Source organism: Dermacentor silvarum, chromosome 6 (assembly GCF_013339745.2).
Source record: "Dermacentor silvarum isolate Dsil-2018 chromosome 6, BIME_Dsil_1.4, whole genome shotgun sequence".
NCBI classification, from domain to species: domain Eukaryota; kingdom Metazoa; phylum Arthropoda; class Arachnida; order Ixodida; family Ixodidae; genus Dermacentor; species Dermacentor silvarum.
The window spans coordinates 181,455,615-181,468,104 of NC_051159.1; positions in this window are offsets into that span (position 1 = coordinate 181,455,615).

Consider the following 12,490-nt stretch of genomic DNA (forward strand, 5'->3'; position numbering starts at 1 on the left):
AGACAGTCGGAGCGGCGAAATTGTGGCGGAAAGTAGGGGCGAGGATTGCCCCTACGTTCCGCTAGTCATCGGTCGAACGCAGACCACCGAACGCTGCTGGCCCGCTCGTTCCTTGTTCGACTCATATCCGCGCATGACATGTTACGCTTGCGAACAAATCCCTCTGCCACAGAAATGATTAACGCGACAGCATTTAGGGCCCCGTGTCGCAGAAAATCCGCCGTCGGCAACCGGCGTGTGATCGCGGGGGGCGGAGAAAATCATCCAACCACATCGACCGCGCAGGCCCTCCACGTGGTGCAAGGTTTTGGTGAACAAAAACTGAATTTCTCACAGTGAAATGTTTACCAATCGGCGTTGGATTATAATTTGAATGTGCGAGAAAACCTAATTCTGCTACGAGGAAACTCAAACACAAACCCCTTTTCCAGCATTTCTACCAGACCTGCGAGCGTCGGGGCAATAGCAAACAATTAATAAAATAATTTTAAAAAGGGTGCTAGGACCTTCACATTTTAATATAAGACCACTTATATTGCCCCTGGAAAAACACCTTTCCAGCAATGGATTTCAGTTTAAAAGTGAAGCCGACTTTAAGGTGGCGCTCCCACTCCGGCGGCACGAGCCCCCCGTTTTCAGTACTTTTGGAGTAATCCGCGGCGGCTCTTCTACTTAGGATATGAAGTTGTCGTATAAACAATAAAAAGCTTAATTCCTGTAGATTCCAACTATATATAATATAAAAAAATTGATTGATGTGATTTAGAAATAAATGTTCAAGAACAAGCATGAGATACATGGTTTTTGCGAACTGTGTCTCAGTTGTGACCATATTTAGAAGAAACTACCGCACTTACTGCATTGCGGCTTGCTCTGTAGCTTTAGGACATATTTATCTAGTTACTAGACATAGCAAAATAATTTTGAATTTTTATTTTTTGGATAATTTGCTTTTGAAATTTGCCATATATCGCAACCTTCTGTTGTAAACAGCCCGGAAACTACAGGCTCAAACAAGCCAAATTTTGGATAAAGTAGAGTTCAAGGAATTTCCATTTAGGACGCAAAATTTCATTCATGTACCTTTATTAGTTTCAAACCACAGCTTCATAGCTTTAGTACCTTCCCGCAAAAATGAGCAAAAATAAAACCAGAATTCTAAATATTGGTTAATTTCGGCCCAAATATTAGGAGAACTAATTAAGTTACATGAATGAAACTTTGCGTCCTAAATGTAAATTTCTTGAACTCTACTTTGTCCAAAATTTAGTTTCCTTGAGCATGTAGTTGCCGGGCTGTTTACAACAGAAGATTGCGATATTTGGCAATTTTCAAAAGCAAATTATCCAAAAAGTAAAAATTCAAAATTATTTTGCTACGTCTAGGAACTAGATAATTAACTCCTAAAGCTACAGAGCAAGCCGTAATGCAGTAAGTGCGGTAGTTTCTTCTAAATATGGTCACAACTGATACACAGTTCGCAAAAACCATGTATCTCATGCTTGTTCTTGAACATTTATTTTTAAATCACATCAATCAATTTCTTTATATTATATATAGTTGGAATCTACAAGAATTAAGCTATTTATGGTTTATACGACAACTTCATATCCTAAGTAGAAGAGCCGCCGCGGTTACTCCAAAAGTACTGAAAACGGGGAGCGCGTGCCGCTGGAGTGGGACCGCCGCCTTAATGGGATCGGTGTAAGCTTGGTCTTTGTAAGCTGGCTTTCCGCCGTTCAGTGTTGAAGTCAATGAAGCCTACTTGCCGTATGCAAACGATGCAATGCGAACGGGTCCCGATAACGCTATCGCGTTCAACTCTTAAAGGCGAAGCTTAAGCGTCCTCCAAATTTTTTTTGGCAAGCATGTTCTAACGGTGTTGCGAGGAGTAAAATCAGGGGCCGGAAACTCCCATGGGACGCTCGGTCCCATGCCGATACTAAAGTCCCTATATAAGAAAAGTACCGCCATCCTTTGATCGACGCCGCTTCGCTCTCTCCTGTATCTCCGATTGGACGATGATAGCGCGCGCTTTGACTTCTTTATATTTTGTTGCTGGTTTTTTTTTTTTTTTCGCCTCAGAGCCATGTTGAAAGTCCTCTGCGCAGCCGCAGTTGCCGGCGGCGGCGCGCGCCCGGCCTGAAAGTTTCAATGTGGACTTTCTAGGGCGTCCACCGTCGACTTGCTTTCGCAAGCAAAAAATAAGGAAAAAAGCACGCGCTTTAGGAGAGGAGACGGCGGATGAAAGAGTAGATGGCGATACTTTTCTTATATAGGGACTTTAGCCGATACGCGGCGGCAGCGCCGCTTCCACGACTGGCGGCTGCCGGCTGCTGGAAATAATTTACAAACAAAACAATGGCTCCATGACGTCACTGATGAGTTCAGAAGGTAGAGAGAGAGGGCGTGCAGCCGGGAGAACGCTTTTGTTTTTATTCACACATTCGGTGCTGGAAAAAACTGACCTGCACGCAGTGCGAAAGTGACAATCTACAGAAGCAATTTTCATTCACAACGGAAATTTGTACGTAATCAGTGAAAATAGATTCCAGAAGATCCAAACCATTGCGAAAATTATTAACCACCATGGTTGCGTCTTTCTTTTCTTTTTTTTTTTTCAATCTTGGCTGTGCATGTCGACCAAGAGTGAACAAAATGTATAGCCCAAAAACACGCACTCAAGCCCTTCTTTACAAGTATTTCACAGGCTAAACAAATGAGTTGTGGCGCGAGGAAAAGAAGGAAAACCAAGGGGAGACAGGATAGGGTTAGGGATAGTCTCCGCTTGGTTTTCTTTCTTCTTTTCCTCGCACCACAACTCATTTGTTTAGCTATGCACCAACTCGCCCAACGCACTACCTTGCTAAAGCATATTTCACCGGCAACAGATGGGCTGCCGTCATGACGAATGAGTCGAGCGACACTGCTCTTATGTCAGTCCACTCAGGCTTGCACAGAACTGGTTTACTCATGCAAAATGAATACCTGCTCGGAAAATAGAGTAAAATACTTCTGCTTACCCGTGGTCATTAGGAAACCTGAAAAGCTTCGCAAAATTGGAATTCCCGGTGTTCGAACACCAAAGAGCCGCGCAACACATGTGATGCCCCGATTTAGCCATCTTCGACTAATGCTTGGTCGAGCTGGTTTCCTGCGTTTTCCGTTCGTTGCACGCCTGATCAAGCTTCTCTGTCTTATCTTTCCCATCTTCACACTTGAGACGAGAACCGAAGAAAACGACCAAGCGCGATATGACTTGTGATATCGCTGAGCGAGTGGGAAGGGTGAGCGGAGGCAAGCTCGACGGACGCACGATAGCGACCACTTCCCACGCTTCGCCCGATTTAAAATTCACAAAAAGAGAAATAAAAAAAGATAACGTAGGATGTCCGGCAACCGCTAGGAGCGCGCATGTTGCTTGAAACCGAAACTATAGCTTTACTTTTCGGGGGCTGGTAAAATGCAATAACTGGTTTATTAAGGGCGAACCTTTGCCCTGAAACTAGCTATGTATACGAAGAGTTCACAAGAAAGTTTTGCTTGCTTGCTTGCTTCCTATGCCATGGCGCATACCCACCACGGGGGATTGGCCAAGAAGCCGGCGGTGGAACAGGTGGGTTGAAATTATTCAATGAAACTAACTGATGTTAGAGCCGTATTTTATTTTATCTTATAGGGAATCGTGTGTTTTTTGGAAGGAGATCAAGGTAGAAGGTAATAAATTTCAATCAGTTTAAAAGTTCCACACGAGCGTCTCTGCGCCGAACGCACTTCTTCCTTTTCTCTCAGTGATGGTCCGCGCCACAGTCTCGTGCGCATGCACGAGCAGCATACATTGCGCCACCCCAAGAAACCAAGCAGGCACGCGAGACGTAGCAGACGCTCTTCTGAAAGAGTGGCTCGCTGGCTACCGTCGTAGAAAAGATGTTCAGAAATAAGTTCAGCTGTATTAATTTGATGCTGGGATGTGGCAGCCGTCATAAGTCTGTCCACGGGCGTACAAAATGTGTGGTTAAAATAAATAGAACTTGTTGCGTTCTACGATAGAATAGAACTTAGAGCACTGCACGGGCTCGGGCTTACCCGAAAGCCCGGGCCCGGCCCGGCCCGTGGGCCGGGCCGGGCCGGGTAGAGCAGTTTTCTCACGGGCTCGGGCCGGGCTCGGGCACGGCGGCTGCTTTTTGACCCGGGCCCGAGCCGGGCTCGGGTTTTTTGACGCGGGCCCGGGCCGGGCTCGGGCTTTCTGCGAGTTATTGTCGGGCTTCTCAACTCTGAAAAACATGTATTTTTCGGTCTCGGGCCGGGTTCGGGTCGGTTTCGAGCCGGGCTCGGGACGGGCTCGGGCTTAAGGTAAAGAGGTGGCGGGCCGGGCCGGGCGGGTAACGTAGATTATTTCCGGGCCCGGGCCGGGCTCGGGTCTCGCCATAAAAGTTTTGATCGGGCTCGGCCGGGTGGGCCGCCCAATGTAAAAACGGGCCCGGGCCGGGCCCGGGCCGCAAAAATCGGCCCGTGCAGTGCTCTAATAGAACTTACGCTAAAATAGAACTTATTTTAGCGCTTGTCCGCGTCCCTCACTACGTCCTTGTTTGAATCTTGCGCAGTATATTTGTTTTCCTCGGAGTTGGCCGAGCAGAGGCTCAGCGCGGCCGCCGCCGTATCGTATCGGATATCATTTTACGTTGAACTGCTCTAGCAGTTGCGTGATGCAGTTCGAACGAAACGTGTTGTTTTGTTGAGCTCAGGCGAGTTCACTGGTGCACCACGACAACGCTCGCGCTCGCGCTGCACTCAGTGTGTAGCGCTTACAGACAAAAGCAAGATGAGAATGCTACCGCATTATCCTTATGCTTTCAGTACCGTAACACTTTAGATCTTCAAAACGGAAACGAGGACTTGAAGGAAAGCGCTTTCAAGATGTACAGGAGGCAAAGAAGAAAACGAAAGTATTGAGGGGCATCAATTTCTAGGAGCCACTGAACCGTATTGAATAATAGATAAAACTCTTGGACAACAAGAAGAACGTAAACTTTATTATCAAATCAATAAGATTTGAGTCCGGCGTATTTTTAGTGGGTCTGGGCACCCGCCGCGGACGCGGTTCCGAGACCTTGTCTCGAAGCGGCTTCCTCGGCTCGCTGGACGGCCCCGAGTTGTACTGTCAGGTTCGAGCTGAGCAGTGCGGTCTTCCAACGCGAGCGGAGGCTGGCGGTGGAAGAGACGGAGGTGTCGGCACTGCCCGAACTGTTTGTTATGTCCTGACATTCCCATAACATGTGATTAAGTGTGGCAACCTCGCCACAGGATGCCCATCTGTTTGTAGTGTACGTGTCTGGATACATGGCGTGCATGAGTCTTGGGTTTATGTAAGAATCAGTTTATAATTGCCTGTAGTGTACTGCTAGCGCCCTGTCTAACTTAGCGTGAGGGAATGGGTATACGCGTCTCTGTAACTGGTAGTGTGTCGTGATGTCGTGGAACCTGGTCAAACGATCCTCCCACGCCCAGACGTTTGCAGTACCCCGCGGGGGCTCTTCCTCCGATGATGCTCGGTGAGTGAGGCCTCGAGCAACGCGGTGAGCCGCTTCGTTGGGGGTGCTCAGTCCTGTGTGTGCCGGGATCCATAGCAAGTGCCTTCGGTTATCGACGTCGGCCTCTCCCTGGTGTATGGGATGTCGCTTGAGTATGTCATACGCCTCTTGCGTTATGCGCCCATTTGCAAAATTTCGAATTGCCGTTTGCGAATCGCAGATCACGTATGTAGCCTTGGTTTGTGTGAGGGCTAGTGCTATGGCCGCTTCCTCTGCGGCTTCGGCATATGCCGTGTTCACGGTGGCGCTCGTGAGGTGGTTTCCTCGGTGGCTAGTAACTGCCGCCACGAAACTCTTCCTGTCTCGATAACGGGCTGCGTCGGTGAAGACTGGCTCCTTGTCATTGGAGTAACTTTGGTTCATGGGTTGTGCCCTGGCTTTACGTCTCCCCGTGTGGTGTTGGGGGTGCATGTTGCGAGGCAATGGGGGCACGTATAGTTGCTCGCGCATGGTTTTTGGAATTTGCACTTTAATGCCGTGCTGCGTGTGGTATGTGATTCCGAGCTTTTCGAGCACGTGCCTGCTCGGGCGGGTCTTGGATAGCCGCTCGAGTTGGGACACTTGTTGCGCCTCCACGAGTTCCTCGAGCGTGTTGTGCGAGCCTAGTTCTAGGAGCTTGGTGGTGCTCACTCCGGGCGCAAGTCCCAACGCACATTTGTACGCCTTGCGTATGAGGGCATTGAGCTTGTTTCTTTCCGCAACCGTGCAGTTGTGAAACGCTGCCGTGTACGTTATTTGAGAAATAACGAAGGCTTCTATAAGTCGTATGACGTTGCCTTCGCGCATGCCCGCGTGTTTGTTGGTGATGCGTCGGATCAGCTGCATCGTGCTGGTGGCCTTTGTTGTTATCTTGCGAAGTGCTTCGCCATTGCCGCCCTTGTGTTCAGTCATCATTCCTAGTACCCGAATCTTGTCTACCATCGGGATGGGTAGGCCGTTTGATGCCGTTAATTGGATCTCTTCCTTTTCCGGGGGGTTGTAACCTTTAGGTGGGCGCCCCTTTCTGACCGGTCTATATAGCAGCAGTTCGGATTTTTTGGCCGGGCAGGTGAGTCCCGTGCTCACCAGGTAGTTTTCCACGCACTGGATGGCCTGCTGTAAACGTTGCTCGATCGCTCCCTCGCTTCCCGTTGTCGTCCAGATCGTAATATCATCCGCGTATAGCGTGTGGTGCAGTCCTTCGATTTGCAACAATCGGTCGGGTAACCCCAGCAGGACGAGGTTGAAGAGCATCGGCGAGATGACCGAGCCCTGCGGGGTGCCCGAGCTCCCGATGTTGATTTGATCTGAGTCTAGATGTCCTACTCGCATGCGAGCTGTTCTTCCCGTGAGGAAGTCTCGGATGTAGTTGTACGTTCGCAGTCCGAGATTTAGCTTGTCTATTTGTCGTAATATGGCATCGTACCGAACGCTCTCGGAGGCCTTCTTCAGGTCCAGCCCGAGGATGGCTCTTGGACTCTTGGACAAGTCTATTGCAATTTAGGGAAGTACTATAAAGGTGATTAAAGTTTGGCAATGTTAGCAGAAATATATTGGATATAGATCCAATATATTTCTGTTAACTATTCTCGTTACTTTATAGCCTTCTCTTGTGTAGCGTATTACTAGAATGCAATAAACGTGGTAAATAGTTAATGGTGCTCTGCAAGTGTATTGTCGCAATACCGGAATGTGAATGGTGGCTCTGTCTAAGTGCACGCAGATAACTAAGCTGAGATGCAGTGGAATATTTTAATCATTTATTTTTTACAGTTCTAACTTGCGCCTCTAAATAAAATTATGAATACCTAAACTCGTCTCCTCGAATGACCTGCAATGGTAAACAATTTGCAATTTGCAACGGTAAATTCGGCAAACAATTTGCAAGGTAAATTCTTGCTTATCTTGGGATGAAATAACCTTACAAATACACTTTAAAATAGTCTGGACATGAGCTTGTTGGTATGGCTTACAAATATCTTCACTGAACATTATGTACAAAATGTTCGTTTACGCACAGTGGATCGCCGAGGCAAACGGTGTACAGAGAGGAACAAGTAAAACATAACATGATGGTAACATCAATGCACAGCATTAATGTTTTTAAACAAAGTAATGCTCTGGCGAAGTCTTAATTTTTAATTTGTTAATATAATTTGTCCTTCGTCACCCCCACATTTTGTACACCCGTGGACAGGCTTATGACGTCTGCCACAGCCGAGTATCAAACTAATACAGCTGAGCTTATTTTCGCTAAACAATGACAAATATATAGCACAACAAAAAGCTTATTGATCAGACATATAGCATTGGGCAGCAAAAAACTAATTTCACCGATGCCACCCTGAAAAGCCTTGCTGCTCGTTTTATCCTATAGGAGCACCTTTGAGTTACCATTCATGTATCACGCTACACATTAATTCGGTATCGTCAATAGACAGCGATATGTCACTGAATTTCATTCACGCTGATGAAACGAACAACATTGCAGGAAGCATTGCAGTAGAAACACCTTGCTGAGTTCTGCCTTTGAATCGGATTTTTCATTTGCATCATGAACCTGAAATTATCGCAATGCTGCGTAAAGAAACATTTATAGATAATATATGAACTGAGTGGTATCGATATACTCGCGGGGTAGGTATAGCTGCCTGTGAGTGCGAAGTGTCATGCGCAATACTGCTGAATCCCTCGGTCTCACAGGCGATATCTCCACTGCCAGAGATAAATATTTATTCGTCTACTAGGCTCAACGTCGCCGCTAATAATCTGATTTAGGCACTGAATGTGACGGTTCCTTTTACTGGCAACCTGTTGGTTCAAATCGCAAGAAATGGAAAAATAAAGTTTAAGGCGCTGGTTTTCTCGCCGAAACAAGTGACATATCAAAATTTCAGTTTAAGTGTATAGTATATCTTTATTCAGATAAGCTTTGCTGTTTGCAACTAAATTTCTGAGTTTATGCATTATCAGAAATAAATATAAGAGCAAAAGTACTTTTTCTTAGCATCGTCACAGGTTATTCCAAAGAAGCAAGAAAAAATATTTTTTGCCGCTAACTGCGCTAAAAAAACAGAAAATTAAATTAGGTGATCTTAGACCAAATCATGCAGCTTTCATCAACAGTACAGGTCTCACTAACCCGTACATTCAAAAGTTCGTCAGGTGTAATACTCTTGTAACACAAGAAGGCGAAAGCTTGCTGCACCTTTGGTAATACATAAGTTATACAATCTTTGTAAGACATATTGGTAATGCATTAAGTCATACAATCGGGGATAGACTTCTTGCAAGACACAACGAGCCGCCATGGGAAATACACGTGTGGCACTCAGGCGACCTCCTGAACGCCATGTGTGAACACTTAACGTAGTGCCTAAAGTGCAGCATGTTAATGCACCCACTAGGTCAAACCTTTAGTCAGCGAGTTGGCTGCGACATGACGTGTGCAATCACGCGCGCGATAGGCACACCTTCAGTAAGCCAGAACCGTGGAGCAGCCGTGGCTTCAGGGAAGCGTGCTCGTCTCGCAGCCAGGAGGCCCGGGTTGGATTCCCACACAGACCGAAATGTACGAAATTGTCTTTTCAAGGCCACTAATTTACTTTGTTTGCAGGAACCTCCCTGTGAAATGTGACGTCAATCTTTTTTTTTTTTTTTTTTTTTTTTGCGGCGTCGGCCACTTTTCGTCACGGCGCAGTTTCGCCAAGGTCACCGCCAAGGACACACCAAGGGTACTGCCAACATAGACACCTGAGGCTTTCGCCTTAAAAACGAGCCTTGACTCGAAGGTCTACTTTTGATTTACTCTGCTCTATTCAGCTCCCTGAAGCAAGCCGCAGCCTGTAAAGTGAATAAAGCACTGAACTACTCAGCGATTCCTACTGTAAGAAGTCGGCTTCAGAGGCTTTTTTTCCGCTACGATGCCTTCGTATGCATTGACGTTTGGCGTGCATGGTTAAATGTTTGACACAAAGGAATTTCCTGGGAACGGAAGCGCAGTCACCACTTTAGCCAAATGTGGCGCTGCCATCCTCCTTCTTGAGTCGAGGTAGAGGTGATTCCTAGAAAATCCGACGGTTTTATGAGCAGGAACCACGATCTAATTAAGAGAGACGCCGCAGTGAAGGACTGCGGCTTAATTTTGACCACCTGGAGTTCGGTAACGTGCACCTAGTAGACGGGAATTTTTTTCATTTGGCACCCATCGGTATGCGGCCGCCACGGCCAAGATCTAACCTGAGATCTTGAGCTCAGCAAGCGCAACGCCATAGCCACGGGGCTATCGCGGCGGGCAGACTTAATGAGCCAAATCGAGTGGAGAGAGCATCCCTTGAACAGCTCCCGGCAGAGCGTTCTAGTGTGCAAGAACACTGTGCAGCACTGCGCCAACTACGGGAGGTCGCTAAGTCAAAACACTTAGCTTCTGAACCAGCTGCGCCTGATAACCAGGACACCACTAGGGGCGCTGACCTCCGTTGCACTGCCCACAACTTCAACCTGGAAGACTTTTCTAACCAGCTCAGACCTGCAGAGCAACGACAGCTCATCTTTCAGACACGCAGAAGGGCGCGATCCAATGGTACCCTCAACTACGGGATCGCATTAAGAGAGAGATACCCCACTCTAACAGAAATAGAGTTTCTCTCTCTCCATGCAGCGAAGGTGGCGGCTGCAGTGAGGGTTAAACCAGTAGCAAATGAAACTATCGTAGCGGCGGCTAGCCCATATGTCACTGCTCGCTAAACGCAAGTTATTTCGAACCAGTGGCTTTCGGTGTACGGCGAAAACTTGCATCAGCACGCACTTTCTCTCGACTGACGTACTGGGGGTTTCACTGTAAGGGAGCGCACACAGTATACGACGCACTGACATTATACATGAGTGAACTAGCAATAGACATTCTTCGATCATGCCTATACGCTGTAAAGCGTTTCCTAAAAATAATATATTTCTACAAAGGATTGAATGCTAGTATGACTTAATTGGCAAACAGTGATTTTGTTCTTGTAGCTCGTTACGCGCTGTGTTTAATTTAAAATTTTTGTGGCACCACAAAATGTACGAAACTGCAAGAACAGTTCATCGGCAAGGAACAAGAACCGAAAATACAAGGTATTTACAATGACAGTCCTCCTTCGCAGACGTCATGTTAACCATCACCTCTGGCTTGCGCTTGCGCTTGTGAACAGCCCTGGCATAATAATTGCTTCCTAAATATTTTCACTGGGTCCATATTCAAAAAGCATAATGTCAAACAGTTCGCGAAACTGTTTGTCATTGACCAGCCGGATTTCCTAATCATATGTTTGCTAGCACAACTGGCCGGTATATCTTCTTGAACGGTTCTAGAGTACGAACTGCTTTGTGGGTGCATGCAGGCCTTAGGCCTCTTGCACAAAGCAGTTTACATGCAGCAGTTTTCGTAAAACAGAGTACCAATGACTATAGCTCGTCAATGACTAGAGAAGATAGCTAATCAATAAATATCTTAAAAGGATATACTGATGGACTAGTTGGTATTGCATCATGAACAGTGTATCGCAGACAGCGACAAGAAGACGGCGCTACTGACAGCTGAAGGTTTTTAACAGCGAAGCTGTTTATGCCATCCGTAATTTGTGGTGCGTATACCAAGAACCTGCCGCTCCGTAGCCATGGAAACCCGGAGGAGGAGACCGCGTGCACGCAGTCTCCTCCTCGCCACCTCCCTGCTTTCCCGACCACCGCCTCTCTTCTATCCGCAGTGCGCTGAGCCAGGAGAAAAAAAAATTGCCCCCACCTCCCCGAAGGGAATCGTGAGGAAATGCGAATGCGTTTCTTGCGCCGAGAGTACACGGCGTAGTAATTTTAATGGCGTAAATTAATGACGAGACGAGTATTTGTACCGTAACCATTTATTTACACATTCATCAGCCGCACGCGTTCCTGACCATGTCTGCGTCCGAAGTGCACTGGGAGCGCCTGCTCGAGACTCTGGAGCGGCTACGAGTCGGACCCGAAGGTACGTTCTCGGCTCGACGTTGTCGTCTCACAGCGGCGTATCGAGCACACATTTCCGGATCTTCGGCTCGGCGTTGGCGTTTCGCAGCGGCTTCCTGAGCACGGAGTTCGGTATCGGCAGCTCGCTTCGCTCGCTTGCGTTCGGGATCACGCGCTCTTCGCTTCGCAGCCTTGTCTTCCGCTTCTTCTCCTCCGGTTGATGAAGACGTTGAAGCTACTGCAGTGACGTCACCTCCAGCGAGAGGTGTAATGCTCGGGTTGGATTGTATTACACTTCTTGCTAGTGGTACCGTTGCCGTCAGACATTCGCCTTCACCGACTTCTGCCATCGCCTTGAGAGGCGCCCAGCCAGCGAACGGTCGAGAGTGAGGCGCGCGCTTCACTCCATTTATATATACGTGCGAGCGAGCGAACGGGAGAGTGGGGCGCAGGGAGGAGAGAGAGCGAACGGCAAGAGAAGGAGTGGCGAAGCACTGCACCTACCCTCTCCTACACTCTCTCCACACACGCGGGAGCTCCGCCGAGTTCCCGCGATGCGAGCGCCCTCACACGCCAGAGCGCGCTCCTCCTCTCCACTCACTCTCAGCTACTCCGCCCGCACCACTTGCTCCGGTTGCTAGGAGCGAGGATAAGCGCGCGCGCCCGCAGCTGTTGCTAAGGGAGAGGGAGTGAAAGCGGAGAGATAACACCTGCCGGCGCGCGGACACCGACAGACGCCTGACATGCCCCGACTAAGAAATGCATTCGCATTTAAAACAAAGGCGAAAGCTTGCACTAGGTCGCGCAAAGCTCAAGACACAGCGAAGCTGGCCGATTGATATCGAGCGGCTAGCCTCCAACGCGTTCGGCTTCGGCAAGCAGCAGCGTTCTTGGCACTGTACCAAACTTGGTTAGCCTACCTGCGTTTGTGGCATGCC